Consider the following 15,861-nt stretch of genomic DNA (forward strand, 5'->3'; position numbering starts at 1 on the left):
TCAGTAATTGAGAAAGACCATTGGAATGACAAAGAACCTTGCCTGGAATAAACACCTCTCCACGTATTAAATATTAGACTGAGGTACGTGGAAATACCTGTGCATGATTATTTTTTCCAAAACAAATGACAATTCCATATGGTTCAATCTAGTATTTTCTCTCATACTTGCACAACTTCAAAACATTTATAAATGTAATCTTTGGTTATAATACTGAACTGAAAAACTGCATGCAAAAAATGATGACAATATTTTCTGACCTCATCTTCACAAAATGTTTAGCTCCACAGGGGTTGACATTCAGTTTTCTATTAATGTTCAGTTCCACATGATCAAAAACCTGAGGGTTTTACATAATAAACAGTCAGAAATTTTTAATTTAAAATGAACTTTCATAATGAAAAATAGTTTGGAGTTTCCTCAAAAAAATTAACAATGGAACTGTCATAGGATCTAACAATGTCACTTCTTGATATATATCCAAAGGAAATGAAATCAATATGTCAAAGATATATCTTTGCTCCCATGTTTATTGTAGCCTTATTCACAATAGCCAAGATATGGAATCAACCAAAGGATCCAAGGGATGAGGTATAAGGAAAATGTGATATGCATGCACAATGCAATACTACTTAGTCACTAAAAGAATGAAAAGCTGTCATTGGCAACACCACAGATGAACCTGGAGGACATTATATAGGTGAAATAAGTTACACACAGAAAAACAACACATATTCTCACTCATATGTGGAATCTAAAAAAGTTGATTTTGTAGAAGAGTAAAATGTGACCAGTAGAGGAGGAGGAGACCAGAGGAGGGAGGAGGAAGGGAAGGGAGGTACTAGGGAAAGAAATTACTCAAATTATGTTGTGTGTATGTACAAATATGTAATAATTAATTTCAGTATTATGTATAATTATAGTGCACTAATTAAAAAATTGGAGGGAAAATATAAAAAAAAAAAAAAAGAGAATGTGGTTGCCAGAGGTTGGGATGCTTGGGTTGGGGGTGTAATGGGGGAGATTTGGGTTAAAGAATATAAAATTTCAGTTAGACAAGAAAATAAGTTCTAGCTATCTACCCTACAAAATGATGACTAGGGTTAATATACAGTCATGCATCATTTAAAGACAGAATTCTGAAAAATAATGTGACCAGGCATGTTGGTGGTTGTGTAAACATCATAGGGTATATTCACATAAACTAACACAGCTACGTCACCAGACCATATAATCTTATGAGGCCATCAACCGTATACATTGACAAAAATATCTGTATCATTGACCAAAGCACAGCTATGTGGCACATGACTACTTTGTATTCTTACAAAATGCTAAAAGTAGATGTAAATCAATCCAACCACAAAAATGCTAACTATATAAGGTCATACAGATGTTAATTAACTAGATTTACTCATTCTGCAACATGTATATTCTTTAAAGCATCATGCTGTACATAGCACATACAATTTTATCTGTCAATGTAAAAAAATAAACTTTTTTCCCAAAATTACTTGTATTAGCTTTTGTTTTTGTTCTCTATCTGGTGTCCTTGATCAAGAGCATCCTAGCTAAGCAAGGATAGGAGGATAAATTACTATCTTGAGAAATTCCCTAATGATGTTGCCTTCACAACCATTTTTCATCTAATGTTAATACAATAGTTGAAGTTATAATGTGAAGATGGTTAAAGGGGAAAAGGCACTGGATAAGCCAGATCCTTGAGATGCATCTTGGCTTGCTCTCATGCTGATCAGCATTACATACTCCTGACTATCCCCTGTCTAGCTACACTCCAGAATCTCTCTCCCTGGTGTTATAATGTGACTTCATCTGTTTCAGACCATGTGAATACTTGAACTTAGATCATCTTTCAGGAGTATTTTAAAGGAGTTATCATTTATTTCTCCCTTTTTGAAATATTCCTTTCTCTTAGAAACCTTGACATCAACTCTCCTGGTTTTCCTTCTACCTCTCTAGACCTTTTAAAATTCTTGCACCCATTTCTCCTTCTCTGTCCAAACTCTAAATTTGAAAGCTCCTCAGGCCTTCATCTTGGGCCCTCCTTTTATCCTCTTCTCTGTTCCTATTATCCCCCATGCCTGTGGCATTAAATAACACCTGTGTGATAATAATTTGGATCCACGTATCCAGCTGTCTACTTGACATTTCTACTTCAATCTTTCTCCCTCACAAGTAAAAACTAGAAGTTGAACTCTTCATTTTTATCCCCCAAAGTCATACTTACTCTATATTGTTCATCTCAGTAAAAAGGCACCTGGAGACTGGGGTTATAGCTCAGTTGGTAGAGTGCTTGCCTTGCAAGCACAAGGCCCTGGGTTCAATCCCCAGCACCATATTAAAAAAAAAAAAAAAAAAAAAAAAAAAAAAAAAAAAAAAAAAAAACCTCAATCTCACTGAGCTGCCAAATTAAGAAACCTAGGAGACATCTGTGATGACTCCACTTCCTAAATGCACCATGTCTATCACTAAGTCCTATCAATTCAACATATAGTAAATACCTAAAATTTATCTTTCAGTCTGCTATATTTGTAGCCATATCACTATTTCTCTTCTGCATTTCTCACCTACAAATTTGTGAAGACAAAGTTGGAAAGAACAAACATTTAAAACAAACATTTAAGGACCATTCAGGCACAGGGGTGCATGCCAATAATCCCAGCAACTTGGAAGGCTGAGGCAAAAGGATCATGAGTTCAAAACCAGCCTCAGCAAAAGTGAGGCACTAAACAACTCAGTGAGACCCTATCTCTATATAAAATACAAAATAGGGCTAGGGGTGTGGCTCAGTGGTTGAGTGCCCCTGAGTTCAATCCTGGTACCCTCCACCCCCCAGAAAAAGTAAGGACCATGGCTCAGAGTGCTGTTTAGCAGTTGAGCACTTGCCTAGCATGAAGAGGCCCTTGGTTCAATTTCCAGAACAAATAAATAAATAAATGTAATTAAGTGTGTAAGTACCAGCCAGATCTAGTCAATGCCAAGGGTAAAATCTTTTGAAAGCTCTTAGAATATATATAGTCCAAGACTCTGAATGATTTTTTTTTTTTGCAGGGGGGACCAGGGATTGAATTCAGGGGCACTTGACCACTGAGTCACATCCCCAGATCTATTTTTTTGTGTTTTATTTAGAGACAGAGTCTCACTGAGTTTCTTAGGGCCTTGCTAAGTTTGTGAGGCTCACTTTGAACTCTTGATCCTCCTGTCTCAGCCTCCCAAGCCACTGGTTCACCACACCCAGTCTGAACAATTTTGATCTGTTTTCTGCCTCATCTCTCCAGCCTCACCATGGACCACTCTCCACTATTCTTGGTCCAATCTTCCCACAATGAGCATCTGACCTGTTATTCTGTCACCTCTAATTCTTCTCCTGCTATTCTGCCTACATACTCTCTTAGGCATCTTCTTAAATGTCACTTCTCTAAAGAGGATTTTTTCTGATTCTGCCAACAATATTACATTTCCCCCTATTATTTTTCCTCATAACAACCTATACTTTTCCTTAAAGGGCTTATTACAATTTTATTTAAACTCATATGTCTTTAATGCCTTTCTCTCACACAAGTCTATAAATGCCATAAGAAAAGGAAGAGATCTATTTTATTCACCAATATACCCAGAACCTAGCAGACTGCATAAAACATCACTACTATTTGATAAATATTTGGGGAATCTGATTCAGCTCTTGACACTAATAATATATTTTCCTGTATAATAGCTGTGTTAGGAAAGAAAAATTTCAAATTTCTTGTCTGCCTGGAATCAGTTCAGTTTGGCATCTGTTTGCCTCTTACTGATCAGAAACTCTGTTCAGTCTTTACAATGATTTCTAATAGAAGATATATATTATATACATATATATATAATCATTTACTTATCACAAATACAGATTGAGAAATAAAAATATTTTAAATGTCCACTAAGAAAACAATAACAAAGTGGGAGTCTTGACAATTTGAGAACTGACTTTCAGTTCAAATAGTAGATTACATACATATATTTACAACCCCTCTGTCCAAAGACCCAATTAAAGTGACAATAATTTATAACAACAAAAAAAAGGAATAAATTCAGCCCCAAGAGGAAGGAGTAGTCATTAACATATCAAGGACTTGGATGACTTCTAGAAAACAGGTGGAATTGTGCAGATAGAAATGGAATGGTGCAGAGGGAAGGTTGTAGCCAAGAATGTGCAGAGGTAGGGCCAGAGTTGCAGCTCAGTGGTACAACATTTGCCTCATATGAGCAAAGTCCTGGATTCCATCCCTAGCACCCCTGCCCCTACAAAAAATGTATAAAGGAAAGGCTTCAGGGAGCAGAAAAGAAGGCTGCAAGGAAAGAAGAAGCTATTCTTTATAGCACAGCTCCAGAGAAGCTGATTGCAAACTTGGAATCAGAGTGGGAAGGGGGTAGAAATCAAGCCATCAATCAAAGGACCGTCTGCAGAGCAGCTGCACCAGTCAGCCCACCCCACAGCCCATTTGCTTCCACTCCCCTGTGCACAAAGGAGCATTTTTACCTAGACTAAAATCAGAGCAATGGTTTATAAACTGAACAATGTCTGGGAAGGGCAGGGTTCCTAATAGGAATGTGGCTAGCACAGAATTAATCACATACTGAATCCGCAGGGAGAGGAGCCATCTTGACTGTATATTCTCTGCTCATACACTCCCAGCTGCAGTACCCACCCACATACAGTACACTCCCAGGCAGCCTTCTAATTTAGGGGAGAACTTTGTGCAGAAACAGTCCTACACAACATTCCAGTACCTAGATCCATCAATCAAATCCTTTATTTAGTGCTTATCATGTGCCAAGCACAAGTTATATGGTATTACACTGACTGTTATGTAAATATTTTTGGAATGAGTAAATGAATTAATGAAAGATAACTTAAATGCTTCAAAGAAACTGTTGCCTAGTAAAAGACCTGTAGACATCACTCTCCTTTTCCCTTGCAGTTTTTAAAACAGGTAGCATTTGCATTTTACCACCTGCTCCTCCCCACAGTTTCAGGAACATTAATTTCCACTCTTTCTCTTCCTTCTGATTCTTTCTCATTTTATTTTCTGGTTCCACTTTTTTCTTTATACCAGCTACGGAAATTCCTCCAAAGCTACATTTGCTTATTCATTCTTTCTCTCTCCCTACATATGTTACTCACTCTTTTCATCCCTTCCACAGAAGTTTGTTTCATTCATTCATTTCCCTAAGCTCCTCTCTAGAGCCCCACCTCTGGATTTTTTACTCATATTTCCCTTGATCACTTGAAAAACCATCACCTGCCATCTGTCTCACTATCTCAGTGATAGCACTTTCTTATCAGCACTTAAGAGATTCCGAATCACTTTTCAATTAAAATAAAATTCTTTATTTTATATATCCAGCCACCAGTCTGACCTGTCAATACATCATAGTTGTATCATACAATTTAAACTGAGCCTCATTCCACAAAAAGATCTGAGCAGCATATAGAAAATACATAATATAATAGTTCACTATATTTCTAAAAAATCAACTACAAGAAATATAAATTAGAATGCAAATAGAAAATCAAAGAGGAATAAAGCAAAGATCTGCAGACTATAAACACATATAGTTATTCTATTTTAGAAGAAAATTGTACCAATCTGATGAAGCAAATGAAATAGGAGACATAGATTTCATAGGTCTTAATATTAAAAATGTGACATTGCTTTTACAAGATAGGAGGATTGAAGAAACTCTAAATGGTAGCCCTCTTTTCTACCCAGGTGTTGTATCAACTCATAATTAGAAGAAAGTGTTTGAGAGTAAACTAATGAAACTAAAACAAGATTATCACCAATAAAACTGATGGTTAAGAATACAACTTACATAATGCAGACAAATAAGTTTAAGCACTGAACCCAGAATTAGGTAACCTCAGCCAGACCCTGCCCTGTGGCCCCAGTGCAGGCAGGGCCTGACCTTTACCACTAATCTTCCAGGATGGTGAAGGACATGTAAGCGCAGACTTACCCCAGTAAAGAAGAGAGGAAGTGAATAAGCTATCCTTGCCCAGTTCGTCTTCCAAAATCCAATGTGATTAGTTCACTCCTATCCAAGAGGGGAGTGAGTGAGGGGCAGAGATGTGGAGTGTTCTACTTTGCAACTCCCTCCAGGTGGAACCAAGGTCATGGGGGAAACAGTGCTTAGCCCCAACATAAGGGTCCCTGAGGAATGCAGCAGGCAAGGCATCTGACAACAACCGTATAATGATTCAATAGCAAGTTTAAGAAGACTGACATTACAAGTTATAGTTGTAACACAGAAAGCCAACTCAAAGCAAGCAATTCTAATGGGGCATCAACAACAAAACAAAATGCAGATTTTGAAATGAAAAGCTTCATCATGCTACACCTTTGATGACTGAAACTTTTCAGTAGCTTTCTTTACTATAAAAACAAGAACGAACTACTCAGTTCAGAATAGTTGTCTCCCAATGCAATGCATTCCAGTGTCTTATATTCTCTCTCTCTACACCCTTCCATAAGGTCTCACCACTGTTCCACAGACATACATTATGCTCAGTGGCCTGGCTTATGTTGTTCCCACCTAGAATGCCTTTCTAAACTTTCAAATCTTAGCCATTTTTGAAAGCAATTTTAAAGTGCCTTTTTTATGAAGCATTCTTTGATTTCTCCAAACCACATTGATTTCTATCTCCTTACTTCTTAAAGCACTTAAGAGTCTGTATCAAAACTTCTGCTCAGGTATTCATGTGAGCATTGTTCATTCTTGTTTTAAGCATATTTGTGTCCACTTAACAAGACTGGATATTCTCAATGGTCCAGAGAAGAGCGTAAACTTGAACTTCTCTTTATTAACTACATATACCACAGGCTAAGTGTGTGGCAGGTGATCAGTGAATAACTGAATGATAAATCAGTCAGTCAAATTGGACACACATCAGATGGAATATTTTTTAAATAGGTTTTACAAGTCAAACACCCCAAAGATTCAAATTAGTTATAATCTTTCAATACAGTAAATTGAGGCTATAAAACAATAAGACTTTCAAGTAGGTGTACATACATAATATTCCACCATATATTCCTATCTTCTCATATTAAATGATATGGGGAGATGGATAGGGAAATGGTGATTGACAGGTAGTAAGTTATAGTCAGATATGAGCAAGAAGTTCTGGTGTGCTATTTCACAGGAGGATGACTACAAATTACAATAATGTATTTTTCAAGGAACTGGAAAAAAAGGATTTTGAAAATTATTGCAAAGATACTATAAACATTTGAAGAGAGATGATTAAACTGATTTAAACATTGTACTATGTATACATGTGTTGAAAATCACATGGTACCCATTGATACATATAATTTTACATTTTTATGTGTCAGTTTTAAAATCAATTTTAAAGATCAAGTTAGAAATATATACATAGCTGAGACATGGGGAGATTACATATAATAAGATACTGTAACAGAGCTGTTATCTCACTCTAATCAGAATGGCAATTATCAAGAATACAAGCAACAATAAATGTTAGCAAGGATGTGGGGAAAAGGTACACTCATACATTGCCGGTGGCACTGCAGATTGGTGTGACCACTATGGAAAGCAGTATGGAGATTCCCCAGAAAACTTGGAATAGACCCACCATTTGACCCAGTTATCCCACTCCTCAGCATATACCCAAAGGACTTAAAATCAGCATGTTACAGTGACACAATCGCTTCAATGTTTATAGCAATTTAATTCGCAGTAGCTAAACTATGGAACCAACCTAGATGCCCTTCAACAGATGAATGGATAAAGAAAATGTGGTACATATGCACAATGGACTACTACTCTACCATAAAAAGAAATGAAATTACGACATTTGCTGGTAAATGGATAGAAACAGACACTATCATGCTAAGTGAAATAAGCCAATTCCAAAAAACAAAGGCCAAATGTTCCCTCTGAAATATGAATACTAACTCACAATAAGTAGGGTGGGGAGGGAAGAATAGAGAAGTTCATTGGATTAGACAAAGGGGAAGCATGGGAATGGGGGGATGGGAATAGGAAAGACAGTAGAATTAATTGGACATTACCTTCGTATGTTCATATCTGAACATAGGACCAGTGTAATTCCACATCATGTGCAACAACAAAAATGGGAAGTTATACTCCATGTATGTACAAAATGTCGAAATATGCTATTTTCATGTATATCTAAAAGTAATGAATTTTTTTAAATATGGAAAAAAAGGACTATAAGTTTTGATGTTAAGTTTGGATTTGAATCCCAACACTTACTGGTTATGAAACCTTTTTTAATTTTGAAATGTTTTAATTTCTCATCAATATTGAAATAAAAGTACAATGAACACACTATTATTACAATGATATAGATATGATATATCCACACTGCTCTTTAGTCAGTTCTCTGAAAATAGGCTGTAGACCCCATGAGACTGAAGTACACAACTGTGGGATCTTGAGCAAGTTACTTCAAACTGTACGTCTTGATTTCCTCATATGTTAAAGAAAAAAAATGAGGAGATGGGTAAGAATTATGCATTCCTCATAGGCTTATTGTGCAGAACACACTTTTTAAATACTTGGCATGTAGTTGTTATTAATACTTTTATAAAAACTACCTGTCCTATTATATTGCATTATTTATCACACTTGTTATAATTGTTCATTAAATTTTTGTAGGCTTCATGAAGGTGAAACTGATCATTTAATCACCATTGTATCCACAGTGAGGGAAAAAAGAGAAACACATATGTCTTAGAGCAGCGATTTAAAAGACATTGCGTAAGAAGTTCTCGCATGAGTTACGCTTTCGCCCTTTCGGCTCTCTGAGCGGCACCATGGCGGTAGGCAAGAACAAAGGCCTTACAAAGGCGGCAAGAAGGGAGCCAAGAAGAAAGTGGCTGATCCATTTTCTAAGAAAGAGTGGTATGATGTGAAAGCACAGGCTATGTTCAATATAAGAAATATTGGAAAAGCATTAGTCACAAGGACCCAAGGAACCAAAATTGCCTCTGATGGCCTCAAGGGTCGTGTGTTTGAAGTGAGTCTTGCTGATCTACAGAATGATAAAGTTGCATTTAGGAAATTCAAACTAATTACTGAGGACATTCAGGGAAAAAACTGCCTGACCAACTTCCATGGCATGGATCTTACCCGTGACAAAATGTGTTCCATGGTCAAAAAAATGGCAGACGATGATCGAAGCTCACGTTGATGTCAAGACTACAGATGGTTATTTGCTGCGTCTGTTTTGTGTTGGTTTTACTAAAAAACGCAACAATCAGATACAGAAGACCTCTTATGCTCAGCACCAACAGGTCCACCAAATCCGAAAGAAGATGATGGAAATTATGACCCGGGAGGTGCAGACAAATGACTTGAAAGAAGTAGTCAATAAACTGATTCCAGACAGCATTGGGAAAGACATAGAGAAAGCTTGTCAATCAATTTATCCTCTTCATGATGTCTTTGTTAGAAAACTAAAAATGCTGAAGAAGCCCAAGTTTGAATTGGGAAAACTCATGGAGCTTCATGGTGAAGGTAGTAGTTCTGGAAAAACTACTGGGGATGAGACAGGTGCTAAAGTTGAACGGGCTGATGGATATGAACCACCAGTTCAAGAATCTGTTTAAAATTCAGATTTTTAATAGTGACAAATAAAGAGTCCTATTTGTAAAAAAAAAAAAAAAAAAAAAAAAAAAAAGACATTGCTTAAATCCCTACCTAAAAGCACTATTATAGATTTTCTTATTGAATGCTTAAAAAACAATAAATTTTTAAGGATTATTACCAGGTAATCTGTGTTCATTACAGAAAATAGGTCTTAAAGAACAAAAACAAAAGTAAAAGTCATATATAATCTCACCACCCACAAATAACCACTATTAATACATATATTCTTTTAAACATTATCAATACAGACTTTATAAGCATATCTCCATGTATGATTATTACCCATTTACCTTGTCAAATGCACAAATACAAATCAAATGCCCCTTCTTTGCCCCTCATGTATCTGAAAATTTGCAGCTTAATTTCTTTTTTATGATTTGCTAAGCTATAAGCAAATCGATGTGTATCTTATTTGCCTAAAAATCGTTTAGGGCCTAACACACAGTAACTATACAATTGGTATCATCCACAAAAATTAGAACCATTAAATTAAAAAAAAAAAACAATTGTAAAATGATAAATAGCACTTTGGAAAGCAAATTTCTTGCTGGTAGTGTCAAAATCCTTCCCATGAACTAAGACCTTGATCTGTTCCAAGAATTTAAGCAAAAAGAAAAACTATAAAATCTAGACTCCTGGATTATGAGCCCTCTCTTTTTATAGCAATAAGTTGTTTCATTGGGAATTTTACATACTTAAAAATAAAAGGCAGTTCTCTTAAAATATGAGCTTGTGCCACCCTAAAGCAGAGCACATAAGTGATGAGTATAATAGAAAAGTTAATTCAGTCAAAAGAAGATTTTTATATTTGAAGTCTGTGGAGATGATTATTTTAGAGGCACTGGTGACATTGTAAAACTTGAAACGTAAAATATTTTAGTAGCTTTGCTGAAGTTTTCAAACTGCCATTGAATACGATCTGGCTTGCTTCCTGGTAAGAAGCTCCCCTGTGTGTGTATTCAACCCCATAAGCCTTGGACCATCTCTGAGGACATGGCCCCTCCTCCCCACACCAGTCCCAGAGCTCATCTATATTCTGGAACTTTTCCTTTTCTAGCTGATGTCTCAGAAATACCTTTTTTTTATTTCTCCCTTTTGTAGAAGTCATCCAAGTCTTTGTATAATCTTCTCTTTAATCCAATAATCTTCCTTATCTTCCTATTTCCAGATGTTCCTTTTCCTTTTTATTACCTATGTGTCACTTGATCTAATATGTACTCATCTACACATTCAGATTGTGAGGTAACTGGCAAGCAATTTTTTCTTCATCTGGTTTTTGATCCTGTGTGCCCATTTATTCCAGATAAAAGAAAATATTGGTATATACAAAAGAATATTACATGTTATAAAGCAAAATAATAAATGAGTATTGAGTATCTATTTACTTTTAAAACCTGATTGTATTTCAAATTTAGTAGATAGTACATTAATTTAAAAGGTCAGTGAAACAATGAGATAGACAGTTGTCATTTATCTAAAATGTACTTACCCAAACAACTACTAAATGCCCACAAAAAATAAGGCATAGCATGCTCAGGTGGCTTGCAAAGTGCATGTGTGTGAAGCATTTAATAACAGCTTTCTCCTTCCAACAAGATGCCTGCTTAGGAGGTTCCAGGGTGCATCCCTCCAAAAAACTGAAGTTTGGAAACAACATAGAGTTTGAAACATTGCTAGCCACACAGAAAGAGGAGCATTTCCAAGGACACTCTCTTTGCAGAAAGCCAGTGAGTCAGAACTGGTGGCAGACATCAGGAGGAGAGTGGATGGAGGGCAGCTGCTAAAGGCACCGTGCGGTGTGGAACCTGAGCTTTGACCCCTATGAGTGTCAGAACCACCTGGATCTCAGGTGTGGAGCTCAGGTCACCCCAGCGTGGTCGTGCTCATAACAGTGGAAAAAAAGAAAAGAGACCTCATCTACAGAAGGACTTCTCAGATTTTCAAGTTAGGAACAAAGTACATCCACTAACAAAGATTAGGCCAAAAACTCACAGTATAAGATGGTGAAACATACTTGAAGAAAAGACAATTGACTGGGAAAGAAAAAGGAGCAACTACATGGAAAGTAATTAAGGAAATAAATGCAAGAGAGACATGCATCTGACAGGGAATTCAGAGGGGCAGAGGCAGGAGAGACCAAGTTTGGAGACTGAACCCAAGACCAAGAAATGTGAGGTCCCCAGGTGATGTAGGGGACTAAGAAGTGGCTCCTCCACCACATGAGTAAAACCCAGGGGAAATCCCTAGGTTACAGTCTTCCATCATGGACCTGCAATTTCTGTGCCCTGGAAGTATGCCGATTTAAAATCTCTAGACCAAGTGGCATTCAGTGTAGAGCCTAGCACCCACCTGAACCTTTCTCGGCCTCCAGGAAGTCCACCTACAGGATTACATCTACCATCCCAGCAAACCAGAGGGTGGTGCATCACACTCCAGATGACCCCACCTAAAACTGCTAATTGAAACTGAGACTCTTTTGAACTCCAGTGGAAAGAAATTCTTTGAGATTTTTCTCTTTTTTCCTTGTTTTTTGTTTGTCTGTTTTGTTTTGTTTTTGTGCTTTTCAGTTTGTGACCTTAATGGTATATAGACATTTATACATATTCATTTGTTTTGTTTTGTATTCTCATGTCTAGCATTTTTTAATTCATGGATCAGTTTTTTGAAGACTAGGATGTTTGATTGGTATTTTGAAGTTTTGCTTTGTATTCTTTTATTTTTACTTTTACTCTTTTAAAACTTTTACTTTATATGTATTTTTCTCTTACCTGTTTCCCTTGATTCTTCTTTCTTCCACTAACAGCCAATCTCTATTCTTTCATTCTTCCTTTAATGTTTTACTTCAGTTTTCTCTCCTCCTCCCTCATAATCACATCCTATAACACTTCTGTTCTCTCCCTGTCCACCATTTGAAATTTTAAACCCTTTTGCAAACTGTTGTTATTGTAGGCAATAACTTACCATATTACTTCTGTTTATTCTAATAATTAACATTATAGACATCATAATAGTAACCATTTGGTTTAACACATTATATTGTTTGCATCCGCTGTTATTATTTGTCTCCCCCTAAAAAGAGAGGTACTGGAAACTTTAAGGGACACCGTAAGTCCACAGGATAGAAATGCTACTGCCTCAGATCTATACTATTAAGTAGGTAGACATGAAACATGAAAAACCAAGGGAACAAATCACCCCCAAAAACCAAGAGACTCCAGTAACAGAATTCACCGACACCACAGTGGAAGAAGTGTCAGAAGTTTAGAATTTACGTAGTCAAACTGATTTGCAAAGTAAAGGGTGGATCACTTCCATAAAAAGAGAAAGATTCTGGAAAAAAATAAATAAATAAAGCAGAAATTCTCAAAATGAAGGAATCAATAAAACAAATTTAAAATTCATTCTTAAAAGCATCACAAACGGACTAGATCACTTGGAAGACAGTTTTAGGCAACAAAGACGAAATATATACCTTGAAAATGACCATGAACAGAACTTCCAAAAACTATGGGATAACCTGAAAAGAACAAATATAAGATTCATTGGAATAGATGAAGGCTCAGAAACGCTAATGAAAGGAATACATAATCTTTTCAATGAAATAATATCAGAAAGTTTCCCAAACCTAGAGAATGAAATGGAAAATCAAATACAGGATACTAACAGTTTCCCAAATATACAATATTACAACAGACTCACATCAAGACACATTATTATGAAAATCCCTAACAAAGAATAAGGATAGAATTTTAAAGGATAACATAGAAAAATGAAAGGTAACATTTAGAGGGTAAACATCATGAATCTCAGTTGATTTCTCAACCCAGTCCTCAAAACTCAGAGGGCTTGGAATAATATATACCAAGCTCTGATAGAAAATGGATGCTAACAAAGAATTCTTTTTTTAAAATATTTTTTAGATGTTGATAGACCTTTATTTTATTCATTGATTTATATGTGTGCTGAGAATCAAACCCAGTGCCTCACACATGCTAGGCAAGCGCTCTACCACTGAGCTGCAACCCTAGCCCTAACCAACCAAGAATTCTATATCCAGCAAAATTAAACTTCTGAATTGATGAAGTTTCCATAATTTAAAAAAAAAACGATAAAAGAATTCACAACTAGAAAACCTGCACTATAAAATATAATAAGATATTTCAGGGAGAAATGAAAAATAAAAGTGAAAATTAATAAAGGGAGGAACTACACTAAAGAACAGTGAATCAATGGAGAAACTAAATTAAAAACCAGAAATAAATCAAAATCACAGGGAATAAAAATTATATCTCAATAATAACATTGACTGTAAATGGCCTATACCCATCAACCAAAAGACATAGACCAGCAGATTGGTTTAAAACACAAGACCCAACAATATCTCTAAGAGACTCACCTCAGAAGCAAAGACATTCACAGACTGAAGGTGAAAGAATGGAAAAAAAAATTCACATGGATATCATAAACAATCAAGAGTTTCTATCCCCATATCAGATAAACTGGACTTCAAGTCAAAGTTACTTTGACAAAGAAGGGAATTTCTTACTGCTTATACATCAATAAGACATAACAATCATAAATATTTATGCCCCAAATAATGGAGCTTATATGTACATCAAACAAACAATTCTCAATTTCAGGAATCAAATAGACTGCAATCCAATAATACTGGGTGACTTTAACATACATCTCTCACTACTGGATAGATCCTCCAAAGAAAAACCAATAAAGATGCTATGGAACTATAAAACACAATTAATAATTTAGACAACAGAAATATGTAGAATATTTCATCAGTCAATGAATGAATATACTTTCTTCTCATCCTTCTCTAAAATAGACCATGTCTTAGGTCACAAAGTAACTCTTAGGAAATAAAAAAAAATAGAGATAATAAATACCTTGCATAATATAATGAAATTAGAAATCAATGATAAAATAAAAAACATAAGCTACTATTAACACCTGGAGAATATATGCTACTGAATGAGCAATGGATAGCTGAAGAAATGATGGATGAAATTTAAAAAATTCTTAGAGGTAAATGAGAATAAGGACACAACATATCACAATCTCTGGGACACTATGAAGGCAGTGCTAAAAGGAAAGTTCATTGCACTGAGCTCATTCATTAAAAGAATAGACAGTAAACAAATAATACCCTGACATTACATCTCAAATCCTAGAAAAAGAACAACAAATCAATACTAAAAGCAGTAGAAAGTAGGAAATAATTAAAATCAGAGCTGAAATCAATAAAATTGAAACAAAAGAAATAAACCCAAAAACTGACAAAACAAAAACTTGGTTTTTTGAATAACATAAAATAAAATTGATATACTCTTAACCAAGTTAACAAAGAGAAAGAAAACTCAAATTAATAAAATTCACAATGAAAAAGAAAATATCACAATGAACACTATGGAAATACAGATTATGATCAAAACCTATTTTGAAAATTTATACTCTAATAAAATATAAAATCTTCAGGACATCAAAAAATTTCTAGAGACATGTGACCTACCCATATTGAATTAGGAAGACACAGAAAATTTAAACAGTTGATCAGTTTCAAGCAATGAAATTGAAGATGCCATCAAAAGCCTACTGATCAAGAAGAGCCCAGAGGGATTCTCAGCTGAGTTCTACAAGACTATCAAAGAACACTAATCCTCCTCGAATTATTCCATGAAATGGAAAAGGAGGGAACCCTTCCAAACTCATTCTATGAGGCTAGTATCATCCTGATACCAAAACCAGACAAAGACACATCACAGGAAGAAAATTTCACCTCAATATCCCTGATGAATATAGATGCAAACATTTTTAACGAAATACTGACAAATCACATTCAAAAACATTTAAAAGATAGTGTACCATGATCAAGTGGGGTTCATCCCAGGGATACAAGGTTGGTTCAACATATGGAAATCAATAAACATAATTCATCACATCAAATAGACTTAAAGACAAGAATCACATGATCATCTTAATAGATGCAGAAAAAGCATTTAACAAAACACGTCATCCATTCATGCTCAAAATACCAGAAAAAATAGGATTTAGGAACATGCCTCAACATTGTAAAAGCTACCTATGCTAAACCCAAGGCCAACATCATTCTAAATGGAGAAAAATTAAAAACTTTCCCTCTAAAAACTG

The 15,861-nt window shown here is 35.5% G+C and overlaps 1 long non-coding RNA gene and 1 pseudogene across 2 annotated transcripts in view; one reads left to right on the plus strand and one right to left on the minus strand.

The window, feature by feature from the left end:
- Nucleotides 1–15,861, minus strand: part of LOC306662026 — a 219,949-nt gene that overhangs the window by 134,390 nt on the left and 69,698 nt on the right. The gene's annotated exons all lie outside the window — the stretch shown is intronic.
- Nucleotides 8,847–9,722, plus strand: LOC306662136 (small ribosomal subunit protein eS1-like; annotated as a pseudogene). The gene has a single exon. The product of its transcript is annotated as a small ribosomal subunit protein eS1-like (transcript).

Source organism: Sciurus vulgaris, assembly GCF_902686455.1.
Source record: "Sciurus vulgaris genome assembly, chromosome: 5".
NCBI lineage: Eukaryota > Metazoa > Chordata > Mammalia > Rodentia > Sciuridae > Sciurus > Sciurus vulgaris.